Raw genomic sequence first — 26,323 nt, 5'->3', positions numbered from 1 at the left:
AAGTTACAACAGTCAAATGTACATTTTTACCAACTTAATGACAATATGAAAAAAATCCTCCGCTCCTATACAGCTACTTTCCTACTCCTTTGAGTTGTTGATGTCACAAAATAATATCTGTGTCTGAAACATAGACTAAAGATTGTTTTTATATGAATTCATCTCAAATCATGAAGAAAAAAAAATGGAGTTACAAACCAAAGTTACAATAAAACTAACTTTTATAATTTGTCTTAGTCCATTCTGACTGCTACAACAAAATGCCACAGACTAGACAGCATATAAATAACAGAAATTTACTTCTCTTGGTTCTGGAAATTGGAAGCCCAAGATCAAGGTGACTTCATGGTCCCATTCTGGTGAAGGCCTTTTTCCTGGTTCACAGTTAGTGTCTTCTCACTGTGACCTCACATTATGGAAGGGATGAGAGATCTCTCAGGCCTCTTTCATAAGGGCGTTAATTTCATTATGAGGGCTCTGCCCTGATGACCTAATCACTGCCCAAAGACCCAACCTTCTAATACTATTACTATCACATTAGGTATTAGAATTTCAACATGTGAATTCAAACCATAGTATGATTGTTTGTGTATCTACCTTTAGCAAAGATCTTCATTTCTTCTTATGGCTTCAAATTATAGCCTAAGGTCCTTTTATTTCCATTTGAAGGATTCCCTTTAGCATTTCCTGTAGGGTAGGTCTAGGAGTAATTCTTGTAATTCTCCCTCAATTCTTGATTATCTGGGTCTGTCTTAACTTCACCCTCATGTTGAAGGACAGTTTCCCAGATACAGGATTCTTGGTTGATAAAATTCTTTCTTCAGCATTTTCAATATATCAACCCATTTCCTTCTGCCCTTCAAGTTCCTAATGATAAATCTGCTAGTAATATTACTAGGAATCATTTGAGTGTGACAACTCTCTTGTCTCTTGTTGCTTTCAAAATTCTCTCTTTCTTTGGCTCTCAAATTTTTGATTATACTGTGCTCCAGACGGGATCTTTTTGAGTTTATCAAATCTGAAGTTGGTTGAGCCTCTTCAGTGCCTATATCCATGTATTTCACAAAACATGGGAAATTCTCAGCAATTATCTCTTCAAATAATTTCTCTCTCTCTCTTTTCCTTCTGGAACTTTCACAATATGTATGTCACTTGATTTGATGGCATCTCACAGATCCCTCAGGCTCTTATAATTTTCCTTCAATCTATTTTTTTCTATTCCTTAGACTCAGTAATTTCAACTGCCCTATGTTCAAATTCTCTTTTTCTTCCTTCTATCTACTCAAATATGTTTTTGAATCTCAGTAGTAGCTTCTTCATTTCAATTATTGTAACTTGTCATATCCACAATTTCTTTCTTGGTTCCTTTTTATGTTTTTTGTCTCTTCATTGATATTTCCATTTTGCTCATACATCATATTTTCTTGACTTTGTCCATGTTCCATGTCTTCTTTTAGCTCTTTAAATGTCTTCTACAATAGTTTTTTACATTTGGAATCAAACTGGAATCAAGATTGCTGGGAGACATATCAATAACCTCAAAAATGCAGATGATATCATCCTTATGACAGAAATAACAATTTTACAATTGTCTTTCTTGCAAAATTCAGACTTAAATTGAAGAAAGTAGTGAAAACCACTAGACCATTCAGGTTTGACTTAAATCAAATCCCTTATGATTATACAGTGGAAGTGACAAATAGATTCAAGGGATTAGATCTGATAAACAGAGTGCCTGAAGAACTATGGACGGAGGTTCATAACATTGTACAGGAGGCAGTGATCAAGACCATCCCCAAGAAAAAGAAATGCAAAAAGGCAAAATGGTTGTCTGAGGAGGCCTTACGAGTAGCTGAGAAAAGAAGAGACGTGAAAGGCAAAGGAGAAAAGGAAAGATATACCCATTTGAATGAAGAGTCACAAAGAATAGCAAAGAAGGATAAGAAAGCTTTCCTCAGTGATCAATGCAAAGAAATAGAGGAAAACAATAGAATGGGAAAGACTAGAGATCTCTTCAACAAAATTCGAGATACCAAGGGAATATTTCACGTAAAAATGGCCACAATAAAGGACAGAAATGGTATGAACCTAACAGAAACAGAAGATATTAAGAAGAGGTGGCAAGAATACACAGAAGAACTGTACAAAAAGATCTTCATGACTCAGATAACCACAATGGTGGGATCACTCACCTAGAGCCAGACATCCTGGAATGTGAAGTCAAGTGGGCCTTAGGAAGCAACACTATGAACAAAGCTAGTGGAGGTGATGGAATTCCAGTTAAGCTATTTCAAGTCCTAAAAGATGATGCTATGAAAATGTTGTACTTAATATGCCAGCAAATTTGGAAAACTCAGTAGTGGCTACAGGACTGGAAATGGTCAGTTTTCATTCCAATCCCAAAGAAAGGCAATGCCAAAGAATGTTCAAACTACCACACAATTGTACTCATCTCACATGCTAGCAAAGTAATGCTCAAAATTCTCCAAGCCAGGCGTCAAGAGTACATGAAGAGTGAACATCCAGATGTTCAAGCTGGATTTGAAAAGGCAGGGGAACCAGAGATCAAATTGCCAATATACGTTGGATCATCAAAAAATCAAGAGCGTTCCAGAAAAAACATCTACTTCTGCTTTATTGACAATGCCAAAGCCTTCGACTGTGTGGATCACAACAAAATGTGGAAAATTCTTCGAGAGATGGGAATACCAGACCACCTTACCTGCTTCCTGAGAAATGTGTATGCAGGTCAAGAAGCAGCAGTTAGAACCAGACATGGAACAACAGACTGGTTCCAAATTGGGGAAGGAGTATGTCAAGACTGTATATTATCACCCTGCTTATTTAACTTCTTTGCAGAGTACATCATGTGAATTGTTGGGATGGATGAAACACAAGCTGGAACCAAGATTGCTGGGAGAAATTTAGATACACAGATGATACCACCCTTATGGCAGAAATCGAAGAAGAACTAAAGCCTCTTTATGAAAGTGAAAGAGGAGAGTGAAAAAGTTGGCTTAAAAGTCATCATTAAGAAAACTGAGATCATGGGATCCAGTCCCATCACTTCATGGCAAATAGATGGGGAAACAATGGAAACAGTGAAGGACTTTTATTTTTTTGGACTCCAAAATCACTGCAGATGGTGACTGCAGCCATGAAATTAAAAGACGCTTGCTCCTTGGAAGAAAAGCTATGACCAACCTAGACAGCATATTAAAAAGCAGTCATTACTCTGTCAACAAAGGTCCATCTAGTGAAAACTATGGTTTTTCTAGTAGTCACATATAGATGTGAGAGCTGGACTATAAAGAAAGCTGAGCAACAAAAAATTGACACTTTTGAAATGTGGTGTTGGAGAAGACTCTTGAGAATCTGTTGGACTGCAAGGAGATCCAACCAGTCAATCCTAAAGTAAATCAGTCCTGAATATTCATTGAAGGACTGGTGCTGAAGCTGAAACTCCAATGCAGTGGCCACCTGATTTGAAGAACTGAGTCATTGGTAAAGACCCTGATGCTGGGCAAGATTGAAGGCAGGAGGAGAAGGGGACAACAGAGGATGAGCTGGTTGGATGGCATAATAGACTCAATGGACATGAGTTTTAGCAAGCCCCAAGAGTTGGTCATGGACAGATAGGCCTGACGTGCTGCAGTCCATGGGGTTGCAAAGAGTCAGACATGACTGAGCGACTGAACTGAACTGAACTGAAAATCATTTTAAATAGTTGTTTAAAGCTCTGTCTACTACGTCAACCATCTGGTCTTTCTTAGGGTCATATTCTGGGTTTTTTTTTTCTTTCTTTGAAAAACCTTACTTTCCTATTCTTTCATGCCTTGTGATTTTTTGTTATTGTTGTTGAAAACTAGGCCTGTGATTCTTATAATATAGTAACTGGAGATTCAATTATTCCCCTTCCCTAGAGTTTACCGTTTTATTTTTATTTTGTTTTGTTTTGTTTATTGTTGTGTGGGGGGAGGGGACGGGGTCTCTGAGCTGGGGACCCATCTAAAGTATGAACTTAAGGTTTTCTCAAGTCTTTTCTGAGATTATGCATTTCCCTAGATAAGCACAGTGACTTTCTAAATTTCCTCATATATTTGGCATGTTTTTGTCCTTAAATATCTGACACACGAAATGAGAAAAGAGAAAAATAAAGGGAGTAAAAAGTAAACCAGTCCTTTAAATCTCCTGGAATTACTCAGCTGAGCAAGGAGAGGTTTGAACAATGGCTACCCAACTCTATATCTGCACCTCCTAAATCAGAAGTGCTAATCAATTATCAGAGGACAGATCCTCAATATAATCAGTAAACTCTGGCTTCCACTAGTTGTGGGCAATCTGCTCCAAGAATGCATGTACAGCTGCAAACCATGGGACTATGAGCAGGAGACAGGTGATTGCTACCATGCTAAGAATTGAAATTGACCAAAATTAACCATTATTTACTGACCAAGACTTCCTTTAGAATCTGCAAGGCTTTAAAAAACTCCAGAGCTCCAAAATAGTTACGTCAGTCAGATTCTGTCAGTGCAATTCTTGTCTAAGTGGTGAGATGGATTCCTGGTGCTTATACTCAAAAAACTTCCAAGAATTCTTCCTCAATATGGTTTTGTGGTTTTTATTGGTCCAATGACTAATGATATCAAACATTGTTTTATTTGCTCTTCAAGCTACTGAAATTGAGACATTGAAGTCTTCAGAAATTATTGTTGAATGATCCATTTCTCCTTTCAGTTGTGTCAGTTCTGCTTTGTGTATTTTGTGGTTCTGCTGTTAAGTGTATGTATGTTTATAATCGTGACTTTTTCCCCAAGTGGATTAACTTTCTTCATTTTGTCTTTCATTGTTTCAAGTAACTTCAGTCACAAGTTCTATTTTGTCTGATCTTAATGTAGCTCTTTTTGCATGATATATCCTTTTTTCAATCCTTTTATTTTCAATTCATGTTTTTCTTTGAATCTAAATTGTCTCTTGTATACAGCACACAGTTAAATAATGTGTTTTTATCGATTCTTCCAGTCTCTGACTTGTAATTGCAATGTGTAACGCACTTTCATTTTCTTTCATTGCTGATAAAAAAAAAAAACTTTGCAGATGACATCCTGTTTTCTATGCCTCATTTTGTTTATTGCTCTATTTCTTCATTATTGCCTTATTTTATATCAGATAAATATTTCTAAAGTACCATTTTAATTCTTGTGTAATTTCTTTTATCATATAATAATATATATATAATATATATGTATATATAATATATGTATATATATATAATATATATGTATATATAATATATGTATATATATAATATATATGTATATATAATATATGTATATATATATATCGGAGAAGGCAATGGCACCCCACTCCAGTACTCTTACCTGGAAAATCCCATGGACGGAGGCGCCTGGTAGGCTGCAGTCCATGGGGTTGCAAAGAGTCGGACACGACTGAGCGACTTCACTTTCACTTTTCACTTTCATGCATTGGAGAAGGAAATGGCAACCCACTCCAGTGTTCTTGCCTGGAGAATCCCAGGGATGGGGGAGCCTGGTAGGCTGCTGTCTATGGGGTCGCACAGAGTCGGACATGACTGAGGTGACTTAGCAGCAGCATACATATATTTAGCTATTATTCAGTGATTTCCCTGGGTATTACCAATGACATCTTAATTTAGAACAGTCTAGCTCATATTAGTATCAATTTAAGTATACAAAAATCTTTGCTCCTAAATACCTCCTGTTATTATTATTAGCCAAACAAGACTTTATTCATCATAAGCCCATCAATAGTGTTTTATAGTTAATTTTTTATGTGAATATTGTAAAATAAGATTAGAGAAGAAAAATACACTTATGTTGTCTTTTATATTTTCCACAGTTACACTTCCTGGTGCTCTTTGTTTCTCCAAGTAGATTTTAGCTACTTAAGAGTGTCCTTTCACTTCAGCCTGAAGGAATTTCTTGTAGGTCATATCAACTAAACAGAAATTCTCTCAAAGTTTGCTTATTTGGGGATGACATAATTTCTCCCAAGGTTTTGAAGGATAGTTTTGTTGGATACAGAATTCTTGGTTGACAGTTTTTCTCTTTTAGCACTTTGAATATATCACTTCACTGCCATATGGCCTCCAAGGTTGTCTATAAGAAATTAGCTATTAGCTTTCCTGAGATCCCTTGTACATGTAAGTTCCTTCTCTCTTACTGCTTTCAAAATTCTCTTTGTCTTTGACTTTTGATGACTTTATGTTTAAGTGTCAGGGTTTTTTTTGTTGTTTTTTTTTTTTTAAATTTATCCTACTTGGAGTTTGTTGAACTTCTTTGTTGTGCAGATCAAGGTTTTTAGTTGGTTTAAATCACTGGTGAGCCCTTCCAGTGACTTTTTTTTTTTCTTTCAGTTGTTGAACTACCTTTCAAATGTAGAATTTTTAAAAAATAATTTCTCTTTATTGATATTCTCTACTGGCAAGATGTCATTCTCATACTTTTCTCCTTTCCTTTAGTTATTTATACATGGTTTCCTTTAGTTATTTGAGCATAGTTATAGTAGTTGATTTAAATCACTTTTTTTTCTGATAAATCTAATGTCAAGACTTCCTTAGAGACATTCTCTATTTGCTGCTTTTTTTTCCCCTGTGTATGGATGGGCCATAATTACTTAGTTCTTCTCATGAATGATAATTTCTCATTAAAAACTGGACATTGGAAATGATATAAAGTGACAACTCTATATTAGATCAATCCTACCAGAGTTTTTTCCTTTTTGCTGTTTGTTGTAGTTGCTATTTTTTTTGCCTACTAACTTTTCTCAACTAGTTCTTTAAAGTCTGAAATCTTTAACATGTGGGGCCAACTGAAATTTCTGTGGTCTGCTTAATGGTCAGCTAATTATTTGACAGAGTATTTTTAAATGCTTTGGATCAATTAGTCTCTCAACCTTTGCTGAGAGGTGGCACATGGGTGTGTTGAGATATGCTTATAACATTGCAGGAGGCAGGTCTAACTCTGCCTTAACTTCCATTTCCTGCTTGTGCAGCACTTCAAGTTCAGTCAGAGGTGGGAGACTAATAACGTCTCAGATATTTTCTGAATAAGCAAAGCTTATTCAGCTTTGCTTATTCAGCTCTATACTTAACATATGTCCTTCTAGGCTATCAGAAGCATGTTATAGTTTTTCAAAGCTCCCTCTGGACAGCTCATTACCCAGCTTCTTAAGTCTTTTGGTCAGCTTCTTGTTTGTCGAACAGTTATGGCCATCTCAGGCAGCTGCAAATTTAAACAATTGCTACCGACTGTCTTTGCCAAATGACCCAAAAGAAAGGCTGTTTGCAATGAGTAAGCCCTAAAGCAGATCAATAAAGACAAGTCCTGCAAGTGGTGAATTTCAGAGGCCCTCATGAACTTCAAATAAAAAAATTTACTCGGGAATGAGGCTTTGAAGGAGCTTGAAACTCTCTCTCCTCTGGCTATTAGGCTGCTATTTTTGTGGCTATAGTGATTGCAGAGCTATTGGCTTTCAAAACTACTATGGAACTAGGGAAAGAGAGATTAGAATAGGACAAGTTAAAATTTCACAAAGGTTATTGTTTTTACCAAGATTCAACTGGATTTCATGAATAAACTCTCTGCAGATTGTCTCAAGTCTCTGGTTAATTTCCAGAGTTCTGAAAAAAACTTAATTTTGATAACTTTTTCAGTGTTCTTGTTGTTTTTATGGAGGAATAAATTTTGTAGGTCTTTATCCCACCATTCTGGAAGTCTGAAAACCCTTATCTGAATTTTGATAAGATCACATCCTCCAGTAACTTGGTTCAAAGTTCCACCCACAGCTTAATCCCACAGGCAGCTAGATAATGTCTTAAATATCCTGTTTTTCATACTATCATTTTCTAAACCAAACTACAGCATCCTTTCCTAAGCACCTATACATTTAGCAATCATGTAGATAGAATAGAGAAGTCCCCATTTGAGTCTGCACAAGTCTGCCCCAGATTCTCTAGCATTAAAGTGATTATTATACTATTTGCTTTTATCCAATAGTAGCTCCACAATTTCTAAGGGGCAGTGGTGAGTTATCAGATTAGAACTGAAAGTCTAGGAAATCTGTCTTAAAACCAAGTGTGCATAGGTAAGACACTATTTCTTATTTATATGGAAAGTTAATTCGGGGTGATTTACAGAGGGGCTTTAATAGAGCATGTATTTATATGGAAAATACACTTTTTTTTTTTTTTTTTTTTTTACTGAGCATGCTTGTTTTTTGAGAGCCTTTATGGGTACGGTTGATGATCTCCCAGAAGCTATCTCTTGGCATAGTTGCTGCTTCTATTTACCTTACATTATTACTATAAGGATGAAAAGGAGAACAGATGCTATTTTATAAAAATAAAACTACACAAAAAAAAGTATAACTAGAGACTGTAATTATGTAGTGGCTTTAACAGCTCCTCCAAAGTATAATGACTCAGACTAAACATTCACTGTTGCAAAGGGCAGGGCCTGAGTATCATGTTGTATTCTGTATTCTTTATATGCTTTTGTGATAAACCAATCATTCAAGAACCCACCATGTTTGTACTGAGTTATCTTTACAAGGAGATGGGCATTCGTTTTTAGCACAAGGTTTCAGAAAGATAATGTTGATTGACTTACTATATCAATAGCTAAACAGTCTGCATTCAAACGGACATTAATAAGCATGGTCCATCAGTAAAACATTAACTTTCCCTTTTATTTATTATCATGTATTCAGAAAATGAAAGGACAAGTCACCTGTAATACATGAAGACACATAAAGAAGATAAAGGGTGAAAAACTACCACTGAAAATGAATACAAATGCCTCTCATCTTTTATTCCACTATTCCCAAAGATACTGAAGTTTTGGAAAGGATTGGTGTGATCTTGGGATCACTCCTTAAAAGAGAGTGACAAGGCTAAATTCTGTGACTTAGCTGAGGAAAGTGCCCACAATGCATAAGCAAGGTAGTGTTTTGATGGTTGGGTAAGTGGTTGAATTGTTTCTTTAATTTGGGTTCAATTCAACAATAGATCTCTTGAGTTCAGTATCATAGAGACATAGAAAAATTATTTGGGGGGCTTAGTAGTTTAATATTGCTTTATACTGTGGCCTCAGACCTCCATCAGAAAATGATTTCTTTTAATAAAACTTTCATGATTACAACTAGGTACTCTGATTTCTTAATAATTGCCAACCTGGCCATAATTAATTTATACATTTTTCTTTTGCCCTTGTTTTTTGTTGAACTCATGTTGGTTCTTTGCGATACCTAAATATCTGTGTTCTCAATAATATGGTGAACTGCATAAGAGGGACCATATCTGCTGTGCTTTTAGGATTCACAAATGTGAAGTCATTGACACAACCACATTTTAATTGTGCTTTCTTATTTCAAAAACAATTTTGCCTCCACCATTTTGCTTGATTATATTCCAAACAAAACCAATATTGTAGAGTACCTAAGCTAGTTGTATAAATTACTAAGATTCTTGGTATCCCTTACCTTGTCTTATAAGAGACAGCCAAATTATCCTTATCTCATTACAAATCTTCATGGTTTAAGTGGGAGAAGATCTCATCCCAATCTCTAGAGAAGATACATGACTCAGGTCAAGCCAGTGAATGTATTTTATGCCCTGGCCACAGTAATAAGTTTCATGGATGGCATTATTCATAATTATAATTAACATTTATTACTATTAATTGTTAAAACTTGTTATGTGCTTGGCATATATATTAAACTTATTTAATACTCTCAACACACCTACAATTAGACACTATTATTATCTTCAATTTGCAGATGAGGAAACTTAAGGACAAAGTATTAGTGTCCTTCCAGACATCAAAAGATCGTAGGTGGTAGAGTCAGAATACAAATCTAGGCAGTACACACCAATTTGTGCCCTGACTATGGTGCTGAGAGTCTAGCCCTTTGCTAGAATCATTGGGAAGAAAGCTCTTCAAAAGCAAGCTAAGGCAGGAGCTGCATTGTATAGAAACACCTGCCTAAGTAAAAAGGCACTGTAGAGGAAAGCATATAGAAGAACAGACTGGGTTCCAATGACATAGATGGAGGCCTTGGCTCTGGCAGTTTCTGAAATCTTTAACCTGAAACTCGGCAGTATTACCAACTAATAAATTTCCTTTTCTTCTTAATCTGGTTTTCACTGGATTCTCTTACTGACACCAAAAATGTGTTCACTAATAAAAACAAGAGATGGCAAGCCTAGAACCCAAAGAAAACTAAGTTGAAAGCCAAATTTAGATTACGTATACAAAAGCAGCTATCACTTACTACCACTACCCACAGACAAATCATTACAAAATGAGTGTGTTGAAAGAATTAGTGAGCAACATAGGTGTGTGTGTGGCTTCTGAGGTGGTGCTAGTGGTAAAGAGTCCACTTGCCAATGCAAGAGACATAAGAGATGTGGCTTCGTTCCCTGGATCAGGAAGATCACCTGGAAGAGAGCATGGTAACTCGCTGTAGTGTTCTTGCCTCAAGAATCCCATGGACAAAGGAGCTTAGTGGGCTATGATCCATAGGGTCACAAAGAGTCAGACACAACTGAAGCAACCTAGCATGCACACACGCATGAGTTTATGTATATATAGATAGATAGATACACATGTGTATTTCTAAAAATTCTATAAATACTTAGGTACAGGGACAAGGACCTGACAGATTCATGCTCTATTTTTAATATCATGTATTAATTAGAGTAATTAATCTTGTTAAGAGCTACAGGATGGGGCAACCCTAGTAATCACAAACAAAACAGTCACTATTGGAAAAGGAAAACTTAAAAACAAAAGAACAACAACAACAAAAAACCGTAATGGAAACAATACAAAATAGTATGCTGGAATAGAAACACAGTGGGAAAGATTTGCATAAGATGGCTGAGAAGAAGGAATAGGAGAGGGTTAATCTTACACCCCCTCTCCTATCAATGAAGGATAAACCCCCAGAAGTAACTTTGAATCGTCAGAAAGTTTCCAGAATAGAAAGGAACATTCTAAGTGTGATGTCCAGCATGGGATTCTGTATTTCAGTCCCTAACGTAAAGGTTAGATTTCTGTCTGCAAAGATCCTATTGTGTAGAAATATGAGCTCCTTACTGCCTTCACCTAGATGATTTTCTCTCTCTACCCTCCAAGAGGGTAAATGAGTGATCCTGACCTATAATAGAAGTGGCCAAAAATGATTAATATTATCAGGGAATTCATCCCCCAACACCACCCAGCAATCCCCCTTGGTACCTGCTACTTGAAAATGCCCTCTTATAATCAGCCTGTCTAATATGCTTGTGCGGCCAGAGAGGGTGCCCCTAAAGGCACTTAAGGGATTTGAAGGTATATGGTTACAGAATCAGTTTCATATTTGAGGGATTTGTATCTGCCATTATGTCGATATTTGAAGAGGAAAAAAATACTCAGGATAATTTCATTTATGAAAACTAGAAAAGGACTGCCTCCCCTCCCCCATCACATCTTAACCACCTTATGCAGTATTAATGTCTACAACCTGATTTCTGATTCTGTTGATCATTTTACTTTTTTTTTCTCCTTCCTGATTGGACAATTTTATCTGGACTAGTTATAACAGCCAGCATAGCATCAGGTCCTCTAATTTATGTGTTAATGTGGTGTTCTGGAAGCTTGATGTTAAAATGATGAATATCACCTGGGAAGAAGACTGGACGAGTGCAAAAGAACTGGCAAGTTGCCTTGTGGAAATAGCTTTCGACTTTATCAAACCATGGGGTAACATGTCAGATTATATTACGTACAATTAATTATTAATGCAGGCTGAGATTTATTTTGAAAAGCACAAACACGCACTTCCAATAATTTCCTTCCCATGGAAAATCTGTTGTGTCCCTCAAATTGAGCAGCAAAATATCCCTCACAAAATACCTTAAGGCTTCCATTTCTCCAGATTTAGCATTCATCTGAGACAAGAAAGCTTTCACAAGCCTCCTTGCCATGGACAAAACAGAGATGTGTTTTTGCTTAATTAAAATTCTTTTTTGGCAACAGATGTCCTTGCAAAAATAGCTCAGAGCTCGGTGAAGCATTTTTATAGGCTGAAGTTCAGCAACGAGGAGCCCGTCATCTGCCTTCTCTGCTCTGAGAGCAGCACAAGAGACCAGGTGGCTGGTCACAGTTTGAAAAGTGAACAAATGTATTTATTCACTCTGAGCAATTTGCAACCTACTGGGCGAGCAGGAGCCCTCTCCAGCCCCTAGCTTCTGAGAACTAGGACTGTGGGAGAAAGGGGCTGTTTAATTGCTTTGCACAGTCTCTCTCACTAAAGCAATTAGCACCCAGAGGAAAGTCTGGGAGAAGAACACAGCCAGGCCTCACACCCATATGGTGGCCTGAAATCGGCCTGCCTGCTGTCCAGGCACATAGATGATTCAATCAGCAATGCAGGCAAGGGCCCTGGTGCTGTGCTTCCTGGCTTGCTGCTGATAAAGTATCCTCCATTCCTGAGCTACTAATCCATTGAAGAATTAGTGTACAGTGAGTTTAAGCTCATCAGCTTCACACCTAGCTAACTCAACTGGAAAAAAGAAAAAAAAAAATAGTAAGCTTGGGAATTTAGAGGTCAGCTTAGATCTGGTCTTGGGATGAAATGACTGCTGAGTGGCAGGTGAAAAATCAGATAAAGCAAATTAGGTCAATTGACAAAGCATCTGAGGGGGATTGGAACCTGGGTCTTAAAATAAATCATGTAGAAGGACACAGACTTTTAAAAGTAAAAAAAAGATACTTGATAAGGATCCAGCGGATAGGACATATAACTTCCATGCATATCAGCCCTCAGTGGAAATTTTGTGAATCAATTTTATGTGCATTTTTTTTAACTTAGCTGCAAAGATAGATTAGAGCAAAGGCATTCTGTTTATTTTTAGTAAGTTCTGTCAAGGACTGAACGAGATAATTCAATAGAGAACAGCTCATTAATTAACCAAGATAATCACATAGACTTATATTTCATGTCAGTAAATTTTCCTGATAAATGAAGCTTTTCTTAGAGATTTAAGGCTTTCTAATACGTTAGCCACTTTTGTTGGAAATCAGTCTAACATGTATTATACACTTCCCTTTATTGTCACAAAAGGTCCAGAGAACACTCATCATTCACAGAGGGACAGATTAACAAATTATTTTCTTTTGTGCAAACTGAGTGCATTCACGTGCTCTGCGGTTAAGCTACTTGTTTTTTATATTGAAATAATATAACTTTAAAAATCTTACTTCCTTGCATGGACATGGCACCAAAGTGATTTATTTTAAAAAACTGAGACACTGGGTAGGGTTACTAAGCAGAATTATTCAGATGTTCATTTCATTTAACAACTATTTAGTGATCACCTCTCTGTCAGTTACTAATCCAGGAGCTGTGGAATCAACAGTAAACAAAACAAACTTCTGGACACCCTGAAGCTTGCATTTTAGTAGGGCAGGTAGCCAATCTGACATTAAATTCATATGTCAGACAGAGCCAAGGCCACAAAGAAAAGGAGATGGGGGAGAGATACGGTGGTCAGGAAAGGTAACATTTAAACAGAGATCTGCGGCAGTGCACCAAGCACGTTCGAGAGGAGCTACCCCGGGCGGGAGATCAGGGACAGCGGCCAAGAGGAGCTACCCCGGGCCCGAGGTCAGGGACAGTGGGCGAGAGGAGCGACCCCGGGCCCGAGGTCAGGGACAGTGGCCGAGAGGAGTGACCCTGGGCCTGGGGTCAGGGACGGTGGCTGAGAGGAGCTACCCTGGGCCCAAGGTCAGGGGCGGTGGCCGAGAGGAGTGACCCTGGGCCCAAGGTCAGGGGCAGTGGCTGAGAGGAGCTACCCCAGGCCCGAGGTCAGGGACGGCAGCCAAGAGGAGCTACCGTGAATCTGAGGTAAGGGGCGGCGGCTGAGCTTTGTTGGAGCAGCTGTGAAGAGAAAACTCGCGTCCAAGGTAAGAGAAGCCCAGGTAAGACGGTGGGCACTGAGAGAGGGGATCAGGGGGCAGACAGGCTGAAACTACAGTCACGGACAACTAGCCAATCTGATCACATGCACCACAGCCTTGTCTAACTCAGTGAAACTAAGGCATGCCGTGTGGGGCCACACAAGATGGACGGGTCATGGTGGAGAGGTCTGACAGAATGTGGTCCACTGGAGAAAGGAATGGCAAACCACTTCAGTATTCTTGCCTTGAGAACCCCATGAACAGTATGAAAAGGCAAAAAGATAGGACACTGAAAGATTAACTCCCCAGGTCAGTAGGTGCCCACTACGCTACTGGAGATTGGTGGAGAAATAACTACACAAAGAATGAAGAGATGGAGCCAAAGCAACAACAATACCCAGCTATATACCCAACGTACCCAGTGTATGTGACTGGTGATAGAAGCAAGATTTGATGCTGTAAAGAGCAATATTGCATAGGAACCTGGAATGTTAGGCCCATGAATCAGGGCAAATTGGAAGTGGACAAACAGGTGATGACAAGAGTGAACATCAACATTCTAGGAATCAGTGAACTAAGATGGAATGGAATGGGTGAATTTAACTCACATGACCATTATATCTACTACTGTGGGCAGGAATCCCTTAGAAGAAATGGAGTAGCCATCATAGTCAACAAAAGAGTCCGAAATTCAGCAATTGGATGCAATCTCAAACACGGCAGAATGATCTCTGTTCGTTTCCAAGGCAAACCATTCAATATCACGGTAATTCAAGTCTACACCTTGACCAGTAACACCAAAGAAACTGAAGTTGAACAGTTCTATGAAGATCTAGAAGACCTTCTAGAATTAACACCCCAAAAAGATGTCCTTTTCATTATAGGGGACTGGAATGCAAAAGTAGGAAGTCAAGAAACACCTGGAATAACCGGAAAATTTGGCCTTGGAATACAAAATGAAGCAGGGCAAAGGCTAATAGAGTTCTGCCAAGAGAGTGCACTAGTCATAGCAAACACCCTCTTCCAACAACACAAGAGAAGACGACTCTACCTATGGACATCACCAGATGGTCAACACCGAAATCAGATTGATTATATTCTTTGCAGCCAAAGATGGAGAAGCTCTATACACTCAGCAAAAACAAGACAGAGAGCAGACTGTGGCTCAGATCATGAACTCCTTATTGACAAATTCAGACTGAAATTGAAGAAAGTAGGGAAAATCACTAGACCATTCAGGTATGACCTAAATCATATCCCTTATGACTATACGGGAGAAGTGAGAAATATATTTAAAGGACTAGATCTGATAGACAGAATACCTGATGAACTATGGATGGACATTTATGACATTGTACAGGAGACAGGGATCAAGACCATCCCCATGAAAAAGAAATGCAAAAAAGCGAAATGGCTATCTGAGGAGGCCTTACAAATAGCTGTGAAAAGACGGGAAGTGAAAAGCAAAGGAGAAAAAGAAAGATATACCCATTTGAATGCAGAGTTCCAAAGAATAGAAAGGAGAGATAAGAAAGCCTTCTTCAGTGATCACTGCAAAGAAATAGAGGAAAACAACAGAATGGGAAAGACTAGAGATCTCTTCAAGAAAATTAGAGATACCAAGGGAAAATTTTATGCAAAGATGGGCTGAAAAAAGGACAGAAATGGTATGGACCTAACAGAAGCAGCAGATATTAAGAAGAGGTGGCAAGAATACACAGAAGAACTGTACAAAAAAGATCTTCACGACCCAGATAATCACGATGGTGTGATCACTCACCTAGGGCCAGACATCCTGGAATGTGAAGTCAAGTGGGCCTTAGAAAGCATCACTACGAACAAAGCTAATAGAGGTGATGGAACTCCAGTTGAGCTATTTCAAATCCTAAAAGATGATGCTGTGGAAGTGCTGCACTCAATATGCTAGCAAATATGGAAAACTCAACAGTGGTCACAGGACTGGAAAAGGTCAGTTTTCATTCCAATCCCAAAGAAAGGCAATGCCAAAGAATGCTCAAACTACCGCACGATTGCACTCATCTCACACACTAGTAAAGTAATGCTTAAATTTCTCCAAGCCAGGCTTGAGCAATACAAAACCATGAACTTCCAGATGTTCAAGCTGGTTTTAGAAAAGGCAGAGGAACCAGAGATCAAATTGCCAACATCCACTGGATCATCGAAAAAGCAAGAGAGTCCCAGAAAAACATCTACTTCTGCTTTATTGACTATGTCAAAGCCTTTGACTCTGTGGATCACAATAAACTGTGGAAAATCCTGAAAGAGATGGGAATACCAGACCACCTGACCTGGCTCTTGAGAAAAATGTATGCAGGTCAGGAAGCAACAGTTAGAACTGGACATGAAACAACAGACTGGTTCCAAATAGGAAAAGGAGTACGTCAACGCTGTATATTGCCACCCTGCTTATTTAGCTTATATGCAGAGCACATCATGAGAAACGCTGAGCTGGAGGAAGCACAAGCTGGAATCAAGATTGCCAGGAGAAATATTAATAACCTCAGATATGCAGATGACACCACCCTTATGGCAGAAAGTGAAGAAGATCTAAAGATCCTCTCGATGAAAGTGAAAGAGGAGAGCGAAAAAGTTGGCTTAAAGCTCAACATTCAGAAAACTAAAATCATGGCATCTGATCCCATTACTTCATGGCATGTCGATGGGGAAACAGTGGAAACAGTGTCTGACTTTATTTTTCTTGGCTCCAAAATCACTGCAGATGGTGACTGCAGCCATGAAATTAAAAGACGCTTACTCCTTGGAAGGAAGGTTATGACCAACCTAGATAGCATATTAAAAAGCAGAGACATTACTTTCCAACAAAGGTCCATCTAGTCAAGGCTATGGTTTTTCCAGTGGTTATGTATGGGTGTGAGAGTTGGACTATAAAGAAAGCTGAGGGCCGAAGAATTGATGCTTTTGAACTGTGGTGTTTAAGACGACTCTTGAGAGTCCCTTGGACTGCAGGGAGATCCAACCAGTCCATCCTAAAGGAGATCAGTCCTGGGTGTTCATTGGAAGGACTGATGCTGAAACTGAAACTCCAATACTTTGGCCACCTGATGCGAAGAGCTGACTCATTGGAAAAGACCCTGATGCTGGGAAAGATTGAAGGCAGGAGGAGAAGGGGACGACAGAGGATGAGATGGCTGGATGGCATCATTGACTCGATGGATATGGGTTTGGGTGGACTCAGCAAGCTGGTGATCGACGGGGAGGCCTGGCGTACTGCGGTTCATGGGGTTGCAAAGATTCGGACACGACTGAGCGACCGAACTGAACTGAACTGAATAAAATAAGGGAGAAAGCCATGTAAGTATCTGAAAGAGGGGGATTCCAGACAGCAGCAGTGCCAACTGGGAAACAATTCTCCATGATGTTTCCACTTGTCTTGTAACAATATCCTTTGAAAATACTTCAAGGATATTTGTAGAGTGGCCTTGCAAGCTAGAGATAGTGGCTCCCTCTTGGGCAGAGGACAGATTTGTTTCCTGATCAAGGTAACAAAGACCCTCTCTCTTCAGGGCAAAAGTTGAGTAGGTTTTCTAGTAGCTACTTTAAAAGTTTGGGATTTTCCAAACTCAAAATTCTGAAGCTGTAACATCGACTGTCACTGTGTATACAACATTCAGTCAGGCTGGCCCCTGAGTGAACACTCCCATGGGACTTCAGACAAGTGGAACTGGTGCAAACAAGAAGTTCATACCATCTGCTGTCCAGGGAATAATAAAATGTCTACGTCTTCTTAGGCTGGTTGTGGGAAAATGAAAGAAATATTTCCACAAGAGGGAAGGATGCTGCTGCTGCTGCTGCTAAGTCGCTTCAGTCGTGTCCGACTCTGTGCGACCCCATAGACGGCAGCCCATCAGGCTCCTCCGTCCATGGGATTTTCCAGGCAAGAGTACTGGAGTGGGGTGCCATTGCCTTCTCTGAGAGGGAAGGATAACCTGGGTGAAATGCTGGGAATGAGCAAATAGAAACTGAGGATTTGTCAACATGGGGATCATATTGTCAAAAAGAAAAATTCCTGAGGGAAAAATCCTGACTTGAGTGGGTTTTAGAGAAAATGAAAGGAGACAGAAAAGAGGCAGTGAGTACAGAAAACTCCTTCAAGAACTTTTGCTATAAACCAGAGTACAGAAAATGGAAGGAATGTGGGAAACAAGAAAGGGACTTAGGGTTTCTTGTTTAGTTCTGTTTTTAATATCACAGAGAGTAGAAAATGTTTGCATGTTGGGAAATAATCTTGTAGACCATGAGCAACTGGTGACAAGAACGAAAGAGCATCATTGCAGGAGACAAATTCTCAAGTGGTAAAAGAGGATGGACTTCATCATGCTGGTAGTAGTGTTGGCCTCACATCAGGATGTGGGGCAGTTGCTTTTCTGTAACAGGATAGATGAGATCCTGTATGTGGCACAGGTGCAAGTAACATGCTAAATTTGGTGATGAGAGGGTACAGAAGTTTTCTTCTGATTGCTTCTATTTTGTTAGTGAGTGGAGTCATAATCAAGTCATCAGCACACAGTAAAGAGGGTGAATGGAGGGCACCTGGAGGCTTGAGGAAAGAGATGATGGAGGGAAATAGTCATCTAGGACAGAGAGATAGGGCACTGATTGGGAAAATAGTATCAATAGTACTGAAACTAGAAATAATTAAATCTATATTTCCTCATTAGTAGTCTGCAGGACACTAAAAGATGTTAAAAGGTGATTTTATTGGGGGAAAATGACTATTCCACCATCAATTAAGTTGGGATATGTTGGTATAAGAAACCAATCAAGCATCTTTACTGAAGGATTGTCATTATGCTATGCAAATAGCAAGTTTTCCTAAAGGGCTACAATATGCAATTTCTTAAATTTATTTGATTGAGGGGTATTAGCAGGCTTTTATAAAACATGACTTGGAAAATTTTGGATAAAGTCACTCATTGATGTCCAGCTACATTTGTTTTTGCCTTATAGGAAACCCATGCTTCTCCAAAGTAGAAATAGAAGCATCATGGCCCATCAGAGAACAGGGCTCTAAACTGTAATTGATGCATTGATGAGACCCTCCAGTCCTTGTGAACGGCAGTATGGCCAGGCTGCTGGGGACTCCAGTGATTTCTGAGGAGGCCAAGGCAAGATGTGGATATAAAGTAAGTGAAGAAAATCCGAACAATATTGCAAGACAAAAACTGCTTCAGCAATCCACTAGTGAGATGACACCCACTAGAAGACCTGGGCCAAAGGAGATCTGTACTGAGGTTTCCAAGAAGGTGACTCCAGGACAGTCTGTGACCCAGGAAACAAATCTTTAGGCCGAATAGAAAATAGCCTTTCTTGTCCTGAGGGATCTCTGAGGGTTTGAAGGAAATGTCTGCAAAAAATGGTTTTAGATTATCAAGGATCCCCTAGAGGAGAGCCCTCAACACAAGGGTAGAAAGTGACTTCCTCTCTTCAGGAAGATTGAGGGGCACCTGAAGGGGTTCAAGTGTAGGAACAAATTAGTGACCAGCTTTGTCAGGGGTAGAGTCTTCCACCAGGTCAGCAGCAGTTCTAATCTGATTCTACTTTGAGCTGAACTCCCCACAGCTTAAGCTAAAAACAGCTACAGCTAAAATACAATTCTAGCTACGTTATTAAATTTTTCAGTACTAGATAAGGAGATTGTGAAAAAACTGACTAGAATTAAAATAAAATTTGATTTCTTCAAGTATTGTGATATTATTTTGGCTAATTCTGTCATTATCCTCTGTGTGCTTTCTCCTAGAGATTAGAAATGAACACACACACACACACACACACACACACACACACACACACACACACACACACACACCTTGTCTGAAAAGTGAGAACACCTCGCTTTCTAAAAGATAACAAGACAGGGTTAATTGTGAAGACTCTTTCTCCTCACCCTGTCTTGGAGTAAGTGAGAGCAACTCCAAGAAAGAGTCAGTGGCCATCATTTTAGAAAAGAAAGGAGAGATGCTTATGGAAGGAAAGAAAGTGACATATGGTGGGACATAATTTCAGGACTACAGCCCTGAAAGGTGGGTGCCCAGCAACAGGTTCCAAAGATCTCTGCAAATGAAAAACTGAAGTTGGCATATATTCCTTCTACTTCTTCAATTCGGTGTTGCAGAGGTATCCCTTTTTCCCTTCCTTTTTTTCTGACTCCCATAATGCTATTTAACACAAAGTCTGCAAATCCAAGTGCCTTTGAAGGCCAAGCATGTAATTTAAAAACAGAAAGCTCAGCCTGATACTATAGCAGTGAGGATGAGAAGTATTAATCTCAGTTCATTTAAGAGTATTGCAATTGGACTGGCAAGCTGATGGTTTAAGACCTCTGCTTCAAAGCCTGACCACCTCCTTTTGCAAAGTTTTGCCATTGCCCTTTTAAAATAAGGCATGAAAAATTAAAACCAACAAATATAAACATGTAAAATATTCAGGCATTAGAAGATGCTATCTCCTCCTGAGGGCAAGGGATCACTTTTAATTGAAGAAGAAATCATTGAAAGAATTGATGCTGGTCTAGATCTGGATCATGAAGTCAAAAAAAAGGGCTTCTAAGGAATTCTACCTCAGGCTTAGAAGTTCTGAAAGTTGAATTAAATTAAACCACCCTCTAGTAATCAGATTCCAGTGTCTTTCCTGTGAGAGCTATGCAGCTTCTTCACAATCCCAAAGAATCTTTGGCTAGAGGAGCCCAGAAACCTGTCATGGAGCCCTAGTAGAGGATCAAGTTTCCTTGGAGAATGAGGTATATATTGCTTTTAGTCTGAAATTCATCTGTGCAGTTGTAATGCAGGCAAATATATGAAAGCAGTAGAAGGACTGGGACATTTTAATTTTTCCAATACTGTTTCATGAGATTGAAAAATCTACCTTCAAACATGTTATACAAGTCAAAGCAAATTAGAAACTAACAAAGGCTTTCTATAAGACCTTAAACAACACCTTAATCTATTCCCATTCCCAATCATTTTACATTTAAATCATTTAGAAATGTTAAAATTATAAGAGGCTTATATACATAGTTATATTTCAAGGAGAAAGTGGGATAAGCAGTAAAAGAAGTGAATATCCGAGGGAAATAATAATTCACTTCTATATGGACCACTTTTAGGTGTAAGAAATTTAAGGACAGTCTCCTTACGTATGTTTTGAATGTTCCCATGTACATATTTCCTGGTTTGAGTTGTCTTTCTTCAGGTGGGAGGGGATTGTGAATCACTTCAGGTCTTCTCTTCTGTCTAGGTTTCCTTGTTGCTATCCATAAAACCCCATCCATAAGCAGGTTTCCAGAAGTACATCCATCCTGATAGTTTGCTTAGGTAGTTTATTAATCAGAGTTCTTCAAAGCCAAAAAAAAAAAAAATCAGGAGGTTATATGTGTACACAAATAAAATAAGGAATTGGTTCATGTGTTTAGGGAGGCTGCCAAATATAAGCAGCAAGTTGGAGACCCTAGAGAGTCAGTGGTACAGTTCTGGTCCAAAAGTTGACAGGTTCAAGATCTAAGAAGACCTGATGTTTCAGTTTCAGTCTGAAGGCAGGAAAAGACCAATGTCCAGCTCAAGCAAACAAGCAAGAAGAGTTCTCTCCTCATCGTGGGAGGATCAGCATTTTTATTCTCCTCAGTCCTTTGGTTGAATGATGGCCATCCATATCAGAGAGGGCAATCTCCTTTTACTCAGTCTACCAAGTCAAATGTTCATCTCATCCAAAACCATTCTCACAGACACACCCAGAATAATGTTTGACCAAATATCTGGGCCCTCTGTGGCCCAGACAGGTTGACACAAAATTAATCATCACAGGTACCATCAACTTTATTCATGACTATTTCCAAGGTTTTGCGTGTACCCAGAAGCAAGAAAGCAAGTCAAACATTCACCTGCCTGACTCTAGTTAGATCATAAGAGTGACAGAAAGACTCTCCACCAACTTCCATTACAAATATGCATGTGCAGTGCTATAAATAAATAACTAGAGCATATTCAGATCAGCTATAAACTGACATGTATATGAACTCTGATAGAAACACAGAATCACAGGACTATAGGGTTCCAGGACTGAAAGAGGCCCCAGAATTCACTGGATGAATGCACTCATTCTTCACATAAACATAAAAACACCAGAAACACATGATATATAGACAGGAACACAGACACACATGAGCATGAATAAGAGATAGAGACATTCATATACGCATGATGCACACACTTTTGCCGCAGCCCTCCTTTTACCCTGCAAAGTATCAAATTTCATCTGCTTACAAATTCTGATTTTTCTTTCACTTTTGCTTCTAAATTTATCAGGACAATTTTATCCTGTGGTGAATCCAACCATATCCCATTCATAGTAGTAGATAGCCTCTCTTAAACTCCTATATGTGTATCCTCCTCATTCACTTGCAAATGTACCTCAAAGGCCAAGCTGAAGCTCAGTACCTGCTCAATAGGAGCTGAGGATCCCAATTCAATACTAGACAGACACAATGGCTAGGAAAATCTGTGTACTGACATAAAATTATTACTCTTCTCTGGAGTATAACAGATGACAGAAAAAATGCTACAAAGGTAAGGTGTATACAACAACCAAAGTCCTAAAGTAATTAATACGATAATTAACAGCAATAAATAACACCTACACATATGCCTACAAAATAAAGTCATTGATGATTCTGAATCAGTACAGCAATCCTTTGGAATGAATTCAAATTGTATCTACCCTATTAACTGGAGGCTGTCTTCCATCTCCAAAATATTGGTAACCTCTTCCAAGTGTTATCAGACTCTTAAAAACTTTCCAATAAATCTGCCTTCTTTCAGTCAGTCCCAGCCCACTTTTGTGTCTCTACAGCTGCGTCTGAAAAACTTCCTTTCACCCAGAAGTGTTCTTTATCTTAAAATTCAAATGCTAAAGGTGTTGGCATAGTGTAATAGTTTAGTTTAGTTAAACATATAAAAACAAAGAACTCTTTATTTCTCCAATCATCATAAGACCTGAAATAATGTATGTAACTGTGGCCTGAAGAATCTAACTTATTATTGTGTAATCTAAAAATCTGCAGAAGACATGAGGGGGAGTAAAAAGTCATCAGAATTATAGTAGAAAAATCAAGATGATTTTTTGTCAAATTTTGCTGATAGGTTGAATAAGATGAAAAGAGAAAAATAACCAATGGACTTGGCAACATGAAGGTCATTGTTGATTTTGACAGAACCATTTAAGTGGAACAGGAGGTGTGAAAACAAGATTAGACACAGTTATGGACTGTATGAACAGTGAAAAGTAGAAATAGAAATTTATTCAGCTATTTTTAAGGCAAGACTGCCTTCCCACATTTTGGAAATCTTTGATTATGCCAGCATGGAAGTAATTTCTTCATGCTCTTATTTACCATACAAAAATTATCTCTACATGTTTTATTCCTTTTATACTGAGAGTTCCTTATAATTCAGGACAAGAACTTTTTCATCTTACATCTTCAATGCCTGCTACATGGAAGAAAATGAGTAAATATTTGTTGAATAAATGAATACCTTTCAGATATGGTCTATTCTACCTCTTGTTCTTTAGGAGCTTTATGGCCTATTCAGAGAATATCTCATTCTTCTGAAAGAGGACAACATAGGATCTCACCTTTCTGGTTATTTTTTTCCCAAGTGATATAAGAAGAGAGAGAAGAAGATTAGAAATTTTATTCTTATGAAATTCAACTAATAGTCATTGAATATTAACTACTTTTTAGACCCTAAGGACTCGAAAAAGATATTGTCCAGACAGACAAAAAAATGGAAAAACCTTAGTATAATTTGGGAAATAATAAAATAGATGCCCAAAGATCCCAGATTGGTACAGGAAAAGGACTGCCTGGGAGAGATGCAGCCTGAGCTGGTTTTAAGATAGGAATTATGTAAGAGAAGTAAGTAGAAATTTCATTCCAGGGAAATTGTACATGTATCAGGAATGTAAAATATTTAGTGGCATGAGAGGCAAGAAATAGCAAGATAAATGTGAAAATGGCCAGGTTGTGAACTAGACTGTAAGAGCTGTAAAGAAACTTGGGAATTAGCCTGCAGATGACAGGAAAGCACTGAAGATTTTGAGTCAGAATTATATGAGAAGCCGTAGTTTGGTTTTCAAGTCCCTCTTGCAAATTAAAATATGGCTACTCATTCATGAGAGACCTTGCCGCCTACATCCTATTCCCAGGAAACTAAAAGATTCTCTTATTCCTGTTTAGGAATTTGTCTGTCCAGGTAATGCCTGCTATTCACTGCCCCGTAGTCCTGAAAAGTTCTGGAAGTAAATCTCACCGCAGCTGCAGTATAATCACAGTGTGTCTGCTGACTACTTGAGAGTGAAAACAAATAGCAGCCATGTGCTGGCCACACATTCCAATGGGGATTCTGCCATCTGTCTTTGTGTTCACAGAGCCATTCAGATTTCCAGTTCATACCAGCTTGATGCCACTTCCAAGCAGAACTTTGAAGAGTTAGAACAGAGAGAAAATTTATGGACAGGCATCAAGCTTTACAAAGGGTTGAACACACCCACACAAAAGAAGCAGATTTAGAATAGCATTATAATAATATTCATGGTAATAATATTTTGCCAAGGTAACAAGTAGAGTTGGTGGTAGCAGAACCAGTGGTGCCAACAGGGTCCAAAGATTGACTCTTTTACGAAGTCATACATAATGGATGTTGGGGAGCCCCAAAAGTGATTTTTTCCCCATGGGTACAAACCTGTTTGCAGTGGTATTTGTGTTATTAACTTATTTAATTCATCTCCTGGTGCTATGAGAAAGGCATTTGATTGTTACCCACTGTTACAGGTTGAATTGCATTCCCTAAAACCCATACTGAACCCCTTACTTTGTACACTCATACTCTGAATATGACCTTATTTGAAAACGTGTGCATGCATGCTAAGTTGGTTTAGTCATGTCTAACTCGTTGCAACCCTACGGACTGTAGCCCAGTGGGCTCTTCTGTCCATGGGATTCTCCAGGCAAGAATACTGGAGTGGGTTACTATGCCCTCCTCCAGGGGATCTTGGCAAAGGAATCATAAGACAAAAAGACAACCCTCAGAATGGGAGAAAATATTTGCAAATGAAGCAACTGACATGGGGTTAACCTCCAAAATATACAGACAGCTCATGCAGTTCAATATAACAAAATGAGCAATCCAATGAGCAAGCCTAAAAATAGGCTGAAGACCTATTTTTTTCTCCAAAAGAAGACATACATATTGCCAATAAACACATGGAACAAATGCAAATCAAAACTACAATGAATTATCACCTCACACCAGTTAGAATGGCCATCATCAAAAATCTACAAACAATAAACACTGGAGAGGGTGTAGAGAAAAGGTAATCTTCTTACACTGTTGGTGGGAGTGTAAACTGATACAGCCACTATGCAGAACAATATAAAAGTTCCTTAAAAAACAAAAAATAGAACTATATATGATCCAGCAATCCTACTCATAGGTGTATAACCAAAGAAAATCATAATTCAAAAAGATACATGTACCCCAATATTCATTGCAGTACTATTTACAATCGCCAAGACATTAAAAAGAACCTAAATGTTCATCAATAGAGCAATGGCTAAAGAAGATGTGGTATATATATGCAATGGAATATTACTTAACCAGATAAAGAACAAATTTGGGCCATTTCCAGAGATGTGGATGGACTGTCATATAGAGTGAAGTAAGTCAGAAAGAGGAAATCAAACATCATATAATATCTCTTATATGTGGAATCTAGAAAAATGTCTCAGATGAACTTATTTACAAAGAAGAAATAAAGACAGACACATGGAAAACAAATGTATGCATACAAAATGAGGAAGGGTGGTGGGATGAATTGGGAGGTTGGGATTGACATATATACCCTACTATGTATAAAATAGATAACTAATGAGAACCTACTGTATAGCAAAGGGAATTCTATTCAATGCTCTGTGGTGACCTGAATGAGAAGGAAATCCAAAAAAGAGGGGATATATGTATACGTATAGTTGATTCACTTTGCTGTACAGCAGAGACTAATACAACATTGTAAAGCAACTATACTCCAATAAAAATTAATAATAAATAAATACAGTGGTTTTGGTTTGCTTTGTTTATCACCTACAGTATCTGTGATGGCACTGGAGGCAGATTCTTTGCTGTAGTTATTTTGAAGACAGTGGAAAAGAATCTTTAGAATATTCTCATATTCTTCACTTAAGAATATATAGTCTATACATAGTCTTAATACTTTCTTATTAATAATTATTAACATTAACATCTTCT

This window comes from Giraffa tippelskirchi, chromosome 3 (genome assembly GCF_054371585.1).
Source record: "Giraffa tippelskirchi isolate mGirTip1 chromosome 3, T2T-mGirTip1v1.2.pri, whole genome shotgun sequence".
Lineage (NCBI taxonomy): Eukaryota > Metazoa > Chordata > Mammalia > Artiodactyla > Giraffidae > Giraffa > Giraffa tippelskirchi.
This window is presented reverse-complemented; position numbering follows the sequence as displayed.